Here is a 10,524-nt window from a genome sequence, read left to right as displayed (position 1 = left end):
TCTGAGATCGAGATGGCCCTGGGAGAGCAATTCTATAAGCTCAATGTATTTCTTACTGTGTCCATACAAAATGGTTTATATTATGTATGCTTATATGTTGGTCGGACAAGGAGAGGAGAAACACATCCAGGGAAATCTGTTCTAGGGTGGGTTGATCTGCTAAATGAGACTCTGTCCTAGAAGCAGTTTCCCTGTGTGTCCTGACTAGCTTGGATGAGACTGAACTTTCTCCCCTTCACACTGCCTTCAGTAAATGATTTCAGTATATGGAGGCAGTTTCCCTTTTCTCACAGAAACCTAGCTGGTCTTGGATATGCAGATCTCAGGTGCTAGCCAGGCCTGATCTTTGGGATGTAGATTCCCAGTTCTAGCCAGGCTATTCTTTGGGATGCAAATCCAAGTGCTTGTAAAAGGTGAGGCCAGGATTCCTGGCCTGTGGATGTCAAGAAACAATGTGGATGTCAAGAAACATGTCTGGTTTGCTGCCTCAATGTTCTTTCTATAACTCCTTTTGATGACATCACTATATTGTGCCCTTTAGAGGTACCATGATCTATATAAGGGAGATTCCAGGCTCTTGGGGGATTGTGTGTCAGAGAACCTGGGAAGATGGGGCTGAGGACAGAAGCTGAGAGAACAAAGGTGCACGTGCTTGAGAGATCCTGCGGCCTCCATGACATACATCTCTTCCCTGTAATAAACGGCTGCTAAGACCAACCAGCCTGGCCCTCATTTCCTTCCTTCGCCTGACCATTGCCATCGACCTCCCTGGAGTTGGGAAACGGCCTGAGACTACCGAACGTGGACGGCGAGAGAGATAGGCCACCACCATCCCCCTTGCCAGTCCTTTTTTGTGTGTTTACACACATGGGGTTCCTTGAAAACTGCCAGGAGAAATCCCCGAATGCAAAGCCAGGCGTAACCCCTGACATTGCCGAGTGTGACCCGCCCTCCCCCCCCCAAAAAATAGCCAAAACCTATCATCTAAACCCAAGGAGAACAAAAGATATACAATTACTTTTAAAGTTTTAAAGCTTGCCTGTGAAGACTAATGATTTTCACCCAGTAGCAGAAACATTGAAACAACTTCAATTCTCTGGTGTAAATTAATGCGTAGGAAACAGGGCAATCTATAATAGAAACTGTGATGGCAGAGATCCTACCAAGTTTTGGTGAAATTTCCAGTGGACTTAACGTCCCTTTAAAATGTAAAGAACCTTCTTATTTACCATTAAAAAAAATTGTGATCAAATTTTTCTGGGCAAAGTGTAATCATGCAAAGTATCATTTCAAAAGAATTGTGTCTGTGTCTTTTGGGCAGACGGGGGCTCCATGGTGCTGAGAATCCAACTTGTATCAAGCCAAGTGATGTAACCTCATGTACTATCTTTTCTGCCCCTTGTGGTTGTTTTTATGTTTTGTGTGTTTGGTAGCCACACCAGAAGAGCTGAGGGTTTACTCCTGGCTTTGCATCAGGGATCCCCCTGGCAGTGCTTGGGGGACCATATACAGTGCCTATGTGTGTAGAACTTGGTTCGGCCACATGCAAGGCAAATCCCCTGCCCTCTGTACTGTCACTCCAGACCCTTTTTGCTTTAGAAATCAGTTTTCCACCTGTGAGCAAAAAAAAAGGCCAGCAACAACACTCCTAACCCAAACAAAATGGTAAAAGAAAAGAAAGAGAGAGAGAGAGAGAGAGAGAGAAAGAAAGAAAGAAAGAAAGAAAGAAAGAAAAAAGGAAGGAAAGAAGCCAGGTTGAAAACCCATAGACAGAATACACATCCAGGCTTGCTATTGACTAGCTCAAGGAGTGATCTTTGCTCATACACCCTGCCTACGGGTCCCAACTTTGTGGCTGGGGTTGGGGTGAGAGGGTGGGGGGTCACCCTGGCATTGCCAGAGATCAAACCTGGAGCTGCGTCACACTACGCAAGTGCTTCAGCTCTTTGACCTATTTCCCCCCACCAAGAGCACCATCTCACTAGTCAGCCAGGCCATGGGAAAGAAGATCCGGCCCACGGAAGACGTAACACCATAAGCACCCCACACCCAACTTGCAGTTCCCAAACGGTGGGGAAACTCAGATCCCACAGGCGACTGCACCTCGGGGCCAGGCAGCATCACTGGTCTGTTGGAAGTTCCCTGAATCCACGGTCCTTGGGGGTCTAGGCTCTCCTCCCACCTCAGAATCAACAACCACCTGGGACCAAAGGACGGAGAACTCGGGACCTAGCACCAACACTGGCTGCCGGGAGTGACTTTGGCTGACTTTGGCTCTCCTCCAGAACCTCGCCCTCGTTCTGGAAGGCACAGACCTGGGAGGAGGCAGCAGCACCACTTCCTGTGCCACGTGGCCAGGACACAGACCACCCTCCTCCCAGGACAACTCAGATGGATGGGTTAGGGGCCGGCAGGGAAGGCCGGCAGGCTGAGCAGAGCAACTGCACATGCGGGCCCCAACCCCTCCTGTCCCAGCCCATTGTGCCCTGTACATGACATAACAGTGCGGGCCACGCCCCGACGTGGTGCCTAGGAGAGGCAGGGGCTGCCTAGGCTTCATTTGGCCTGTAGCTGCGCTTCAGGCCAGAAGCTTCAATACGCCTAGTGTCAGTTTATCCTATGCCATGGAGTCCCAGGGCAGCCCATGGTTGCCCTGGAAGTGGCAGTTGTCTGCCCAGCAGCGGTGGGTGGTACTGCGGCGCATCCAGCTCCTGTGCGCCTTGACACTGGCCTTTATCATGGCCAGCGTCTCCCTGCTGCTAGCTGGAGTGTGGACCGGCCAGGGGTCCTGGTCTGCGATGATTTATGTCGCTGCTAGTTTTTATTTCGTCAGCCTTATCTGGTGGCTGTGGTCCTTCCAACGCAAGATGCAGGAGGCGAAGGACGACGTAGAATCGGCCTCGGCTATGGCTGCCCCGGCCGCTGCCACCGCCACCACCGCCGCCACCGCCGCCACCGCCGCCACCGCCACCACTGCGGCCGAGGCCTCCGGCTCCCCTGACGCGACCATCCACCCCTCCTGCGAATTGGCGGACAGCTCCAACCACTCGCTGGCCTCCCAGCAGGGTAGCGGCAGCATCACCACGCCGGCCAGTGGTTCCAACCTCTTTATGGACATCTCCGCCACCTCTCTTCCCAGCGCGGGAACAGGCTGGATGTCTCGGGTCCTCCTGCTCTGCCGGGGCGTGGATTCCTAGATTGCGGAGCACCCACCAGAGAAGAGTGGCCGTCCAGCGACGGGATTGGGCCCCGCAGGCCTCTTCCCTGCAAGTTCCCAGTCCTGGACGACCGCCGCCCCACTCCCCACCCCTCCTTGGGCCCAGGCCTCGTGTCCAGGCACGCTTTGCCTCGCCAGCAGTGGTTCACTGTGAAGTCGATCAGCAGGCCCACACTGTCCACGCCCACCTGCCACCTTGCATCCTGCCCGTGGACAGCCACTGCTCCTGCCCTGGCTCCCCCAGCTGCGCGGAGGCCCATCCCTGCAGTCTGCCCCGAGATACCCACCACGATCGCCCCTCCAGGGACACCCTCCTGCTGTCCAGAGTCCAGACCAGGCCTGGTCTGCCGGCTCCCGTCCAGTGGGGCCCCGATCAATGCAGCCTCACCCCGAGACCACCGTGTCTCAGCCACCTACATAATTGTCTTGTGCCAGACCGCTGGGGACCGCTGGACGCCCCTGTCATCCACCACAGATCCAGCAAGGGCGCCACGGTAGGCAAGGTCCTTCTCCAGCCCAACACCCAGGTCCAGCAGCCCCAGGGCCCGGACGACGCCACCAAGATGACCCCAGGGAGACCTTGCTGTCATATCTTTAAATGCTGAATTAATATTCTCTTTATCATTTCGTTTTTTCTGTTGATTGCAATAGAACTGAACTTTCACGGTCATGGTCCTCCTGTTGTTCATCGATTTGCTCGAGCGGGCCCAGTAACATCTCCATCGTGAGACTTGTTGTTACTGTGTTTGGCATATCGAATACGTCACGGGTAGCTTACCAGGCTCTGCCGTGCAGGCGAGATTAGGTGATGATCATAATGTAACACAGGAGGATGCTGCTAGGTTTGTGTCCCAAATCCTATCATCGGGGCTGGAGGTAGGTAGTATAGCAGGTAGGAAAATTGTCTTGCACGCGCTGACCTGAGTTCGATTCCCAACATTCCATGGGTGTTGGAGTACAAGGAGCTTAGGTTTATCAGGTCGCACCCATCACAGTGCTCCCAAGCCACTCCCATTACTTTGTTTGTCTGTAACTATTTCTTTGTGCTCTTTTCCCCAACCAATTTGTAAGGGCTCATCCTTCAAGGACGCTGAACTTGTACTGTAAGTCAATATTGCCTTTCTCCTCTCCTTATGTCTTTTGAATAGTTTGCTTTAATACAATGTCCTTTTTGTATAGATACAGGAAGACCGTTAATATTATGCTTTGTAACTTAGGAGCTGATTGGCCTTGAATATTATTCAATCCTGGGCACCTGCCTTCTCCACTTAAGCCTCAGTTGCCCTCACTTCCTAACACCCCAAAAGCAGGGTCGCGACGTGGGACTGAATGGAACCAGGGCGAGCTGGTAAGTTATGTGCTACACTGGCATCGCGATGGGCCAGGCCAAGGTGCCACGCTTCTTAACTATAGCTTAAGAGTTTGATCATAGGCTGTCATGATCCAAAGGTAACGACAAGACTAGGACCCTGCTGCTGGGAATAGGAAAGATATCTGGCCTGAGCACTGAAGTCTGAGATCGAGATGGCTCTGGGGGAGAGCAATTCTATAAGCTCAAAGTATTTCTTTTTTTTTTTATTTTTGAGTCACACCCGGCAATGCACGGGGGTCACTCCTGGCTCTGCGCTCAGGAATTACCCCTGGTGGTGCTCAGGGGACCATATGGGATGCTGGGAATCGAACCCGGGTCGGCAGCATGCAAGGCAAACGCCCTACCTGCTGTGCTATCGCTCCAGCCCCAGCTCAAAGTATTTCTTACTGTGTCCATACAAAATGGTTTATATTATGTATGCTTATAGGTTGGTCAGACAAGGAGAGGAGAAACACATCCAGGGAAATCTGTTCTAGGGTGGGTTGATCTGCTAAATGAGACTCTGTCCTAGAAGCAGTTTCCCTGTGTGTCCTGACTAGCTTGGATGAGACTGAACTTTCTCCCCTTCACACTGCCTTCAGTAAATGATTTCAGTATATGGAGGCAGTTTCCCTTTTCTCACAGAAACCTAGCTGGTCTTGGATATGCAGATCTCAGGTGCTAGCCAGGCCTGATCTTTGGGATGTAGATTCCCAGCTCTAGCCAGGCTGGTCTTTGGGATGCAAATCCAAGTGCTTGTAAAAGGTGAGGTCAGGATTCCTGGCCTGTGGATGTCAACAAACAATGTGGATGTCAAGAAACATGTCTGGTTTGCTGCCTCAATGTTCTTTCTGTAACTCCTTTTGATGACATCACTATATTGTGCCCTTTAGAGGTACCATGATCTATATAAGGGAGATTCCAGGCTCTGGGGGGACACGTGTGTCAGAGAACCTGGGAAGATGGGGCTGAGGACAGAAGCTGAGAGAACAAAGGTGCACGTGCTTGAGAGATCCTGCGGCCTCCATGACATACATCTCTTCCCTGTAATAAACTGCTGCTAAGACCAACCAGCCTGGCCCTCGTTTCCTTCCTTCGCCTGACCATTGCCATCGACCTCCCTGGAGTGGGGAAACGGCCTGACCGCCGGCCTTTTATTTTTTGCGTGTGTACACAGGTTCTGACAGGGCCACAGGCACAGGCCTGAGTGTTCTGAGCCACAGCCAGTACCTCCTCTCAGGTGCGCCCAGACACCAGTGTTGGGATCGGGAGTTCCCTAGCCCTGGGAGGTGCGGAGAGACCAGATAGACACAATTCCTGCAGGAGTAAAAACGGGGTTTATTTAGACCAGCATGCTGGGGCTCTGCAGCATACCCCAAAAATGGGCAGTGGCTGAGAGCCCCGAACTTCTTCAAAGGGGATCTTATATAGGCCTTCACTGGCCGTTACAGCAAAGCCCGCGCATTTCATAGCCAATAGATTTGTAAGAACATATACTTTCTTAACCAATCCATTTAAAATTACCTCACTCCTTAGCCTATAGATTCAAAAATCAGCATTTATGTACATCGATTGTCAGCACAAGCAAGGTTATAGCTGAAATCATTAAGCCTTAGGTAATCTCCCTTGACCATCCTCCTTTTGAGTTACCCAAGTCTGCAGGGTGCTTTAGTGAGACAATACATTCCAGGAAAGGGCAATTTCCCCCAACCACCAGCATCCTGAGTTATCCTTTACCCAAATCTGCAGGGTGCTTTACTGAGACAAAACATTTAGGGACAGTAAATCACTTTCCAAGTCCCCTCTCCCCCAGGTGCAAAGCAGCCAAGCAGTTTTACAGAAAGCAATGTTGCAAGTTAGCTAAAGTACACAAAAATTTGATGCCCTAATATGGATTCTTTCATTCCCCACCTCTTTTCATGAGCATCTCTAATCCTAGAGATCGTGGGGGGGTCGGGGCCTAATTCGAGGACCCGTGGTTAAGAGTAGCTTCCCTCAGTGGGTGGAGTCCGGTATTGTTGCCCAGAATTAGGAGGATCTTCAAGACTCAAACCAATTCTCCCAGGCTTCTCCGACGTCGTTCAAGGCCTTCCCGTAGCTTGGCTATAGAGTCTCTGACAACCTCAGTGTGGTCTGCGTAGAAACAGCATCCCTCCACCAGATCAGAGCAAAGCCCTCTGTTCTTGAGGAACAACAGGTCGAAGGTCGAGTCCTCTCAGGTTTTGGGAGACTATCTCGAACAGGGATGTGAGAGATTTCTCGATGAGGTCTTAAAAAGAGTTAAAGCAACAGAAACCAAAGCAACATAATGCCATACCCATCTCTATCATTAAAACAATGAAAAGGATTAACTCTACAAACAGGTTTGGTTGATAATCTAACTTCCTGTGTTCAGATTTTTCTAATGGTCACAGAAACACCAAGCCATTCTCTGGCTTTCTCAGTGCAGATTGGAAAAGCTTCTACCCATATACTGAAGCTATCAATGAGAACCAACAGATATTTATACATTGAACATATGAACATTTGATCATTTGTATAAGGTCAAGCTGCCAATTCACCTCTAAGTTCCTTGATGCTGAACAGGTGTTAGGAAAGGAGGCTCAGGATTTCCACTAGGTTCATTAATGGCACAGAAAGCACAGTTCTGAATTACTTCTACCTTACTTGCTGCTCAGTTCCTCCCCATGGAAGATGGTTCTCACTAGAGTTAAAATATAACCCTTTAATAAAATTCCATTGCATTGGTCCAGGAGTTGTTAATCCCATGATGCAACAGAAATTAAGAGCTGATAATATTCTTGTTCTCTCCAAATGACTGTTCACAGAAAATGAGATGCAATAAAGTATAGAAAGAAAATTCACAGTATTTTAGAACTAGATATTAATCTACTCTAATTTAACCAGTTTAGATGCCTTTCTCGACACTTTGGCCAATTCAGACCGGGGGAAAGCAATTCTGCACTTTGAGATGAGCTTCACCCTAGTAAAGCTCTGGCTTTCAATGCTCGTATCAGACTAGTGACAGCATGTATAATATTGAGTTCCCTTTACAGATCAGGCTGTTTTACCTACAGACAGTAAATTAAGTTTTATCTAAATTTCCCCAAAGGGGGTACCTTTAAGATCAAGATTAGAATACATTTATTCAATCACCTCTGTAGAATTAGAATCTGATTCTTACAAAAAGCAAGTTACAGAAACATGGTTTTCTCTCCACCTTCATTTTAAAACGTTGCAAGATAGTTTAACAAACCTGGCTTGTTCTTTTGCATAAGCACAGTAAGATTAGAGAACTCTCCATTTGGGATACCCAATTATTTACTGAGAAGTCCTGGGGATCAGCTAAAGACAGGAGACACAACAATAGTGGCATTAATCTTCATTAATCTTATCTGGCACGTCAGAGCTACCCAGGCCTGGCCAGAAGATGTCCCGCGATGTCTCGAGCCTTCGGGTTGTGGCTTTGGTCCTCGTTTTCCACAGAGATGTCCTGGCAGAAAGGAATCCATCCCATCCCTTCTTCAGGGGTGGGAGAAATCCTGGTTTCTAGGTTTCTCCTTGACGCTGAGAGTAGGCCCAGACTGAGTTAGTCATTGCAGAGTCCTAGATTCCTCATTCTCCATAGCAGTGATGGTTTCCAGTCTTTTCTCGAGCCAGCCTGCCTCTAGGGTCGCCCTGAGGTTTGTAGGGTTCTTGAAACAGTACCTGTTAAATCCCTGCTCCTGTCATTTAGACAGATCCCCTGACTGTTTCCCTGGAAGAGGGCTTTGGGGTCCCATGGCTGGTTTTTCCTGTCTGCATGAGGGGTAGACCCTATTACAGAGAGGAAAGACTTATCTGGATTTATGCAAACCAACATAGTGCCATGAAACATCAAAAAACATACTGAAGGTACAAAAGAAGAGAAAAGCAAGGATTTCACTTTACTCACAGAGATGTAATACACCTGTTTGCTGTGGGTCCTAGTCAGAGAAGCTAAAATCTGTAGAGATAAAGCATACCGTTTAACATGTTTTTAATCCCATGTCAAAACCCTGGATTTCCTGCAACTTTTGAAAAATTCAATGATCTTAAGAGCACTGTAACAGGAGTCCAGATAATCCATCAATCATCTTTTCCATAGATCTTACCACAAAGGTGCTAGAAGAATTCTGCATGTGATTTAAAGCGTTTCTTATAACAGTTTGACCAGTTCCTTTTCTTTAGAACAACCTCAAACCTTCTACACATTCCTTTACATACATTCTGTAACTTTCATTCATTTAAAAATCAACCTCACTTTAACAGAATTCCTTTCCTTTTTTTTCCCTCTGATATTTCCATCCATTATCTTTCTGACTTATGACATACATCCATATTAATGCAACATGATCTCCCAAGTTTAGACACAGCTTCCAATAATCTCACTTAACATGACAAAACTGTACTCTGCAGTACCATTCCAAAAGCATCAGTTCTATACTTAAAAGGCTTTAGAGATGCTCACAACTAAAGTTCTTACAACATAGATTTAATGGGCAAAAGTTTACTTTACATTAGAAATTAACCAAGAGACATCTTAGAATTCTGATTTCTAGGAAAACACAGATATAAAGATTGAAACACTCATAGACTACCATGAAACAAAGGATTTCACACTTGAGGACAAAGCTCTCTGAAGGTCAGGACTAGGTTCATACCTGGAGACAAAGCTTGGCATAAAATAAAATTATCAAAATAATAGCATGTACTTTCAAGCACTAGACAAGCAATGCTATGGCTTCTAATTGTCAGGCTGACATCTGAGACTAATTCAATACAACTTATTGCTTAGTAGCCCTAGAAATTTTAGTTACCAAGAGTCTCAGAGATCAAATAAAACCACTGGTAGGATAAGTTTTGCAACCAACTTTATAACTCTAGAAACTCATATTTTAAAATAAACATGAACCTGTTTTTATGTACCACATTATTTCAACTCACAAGATATTCTAGGTCAAATATTCTAATCCAATGCAGATACAAATATGTACATTAACATAACAGCATAAGACCTATAAACAATCAATTTTTATGAAACATGATAAAACCTTCTTTGGCTTAATTTCAATAGTTCTTGTACCTTAATTATTTAAAATCATGAGCTTTCTACACCAGATACTTTTTAACAATTCCACAAAAATACAAACATGCTTTCAGACACAGAAAAAGCCCTTTGGATTTTTTTTTTTAACCAAACTTTGATATCAGCATAAGAAAATATTTGAATTGTTGTGTGAGCACAAAAAGGATGGCAACAATCTATCTTTCCCACCGCCAGCGTTCTGTAGTTTCCCCCACTCCAGGGAGGTAGATGGAGATGGGCAGGAAAAGGAAGGAAATCTTATGGCCAGGCTGCTTGATCTTAGTTGCAGTTTATTCCAATCCTCTCTCCACTCTCGTACCAAAGACTAGCCTGCCTAGAGCTGGGAATCTGCAACCCAAAGATCAGGCCTGGCTAGCACCTGAGATCTCCGTATCTAAGACCTGCTAGGTTCTGTGAGAAAAGGGAAACTGCCTCTTACAAATTTTTCATAAAAGTTAGCTGAGGCTTGTAAGACAAGTTCTTGCTTTCTCTGAACTCTTATTTCACTTTAGTTTCAGGCTCTAGTTCCATAGCTCTTCTAGACAGTACAAGATTCTTAAGTTCAAAAAGGATTTCAACTGTTAATAATATAATCATCAATGTTCTTCCAACAAGAAATTTAGATTGAGAATTCTGCTTTCTCTGTAGGCTCAACCTTCTGATAAGGATTAACCCTTGTCTAACAGGTTCCTAAAACAACTGCATTTCTTAAATCACTGGGTTGCATGTCACTAACTTCTCTAAAATTTCTACTTCTGATTTCAGCCTGGTTCCAACACTCAAGTGTTCCACACAGACACACAGACGGATAGACAGTCAGACACAGACAGACGAACACAGACAGACAGT

This window comes from Sorex fumeus, unplaced genomic scaffold, assembly GCF_029834395.1.
Source record: "Sorex fumeus unplaced genomic scaffold, SorFum_2.1 ptg000123l, whole genome shotgun sequence".
NCBI classification, from domain to species: Eukaryota; Metazoa; Chordata; class Mammalia; order Eulipotyphla; family Soricidae; genus Sorex; species Sorex fumeus.
Note: the sequence above shows the minus strand (reverse complement) of the source record.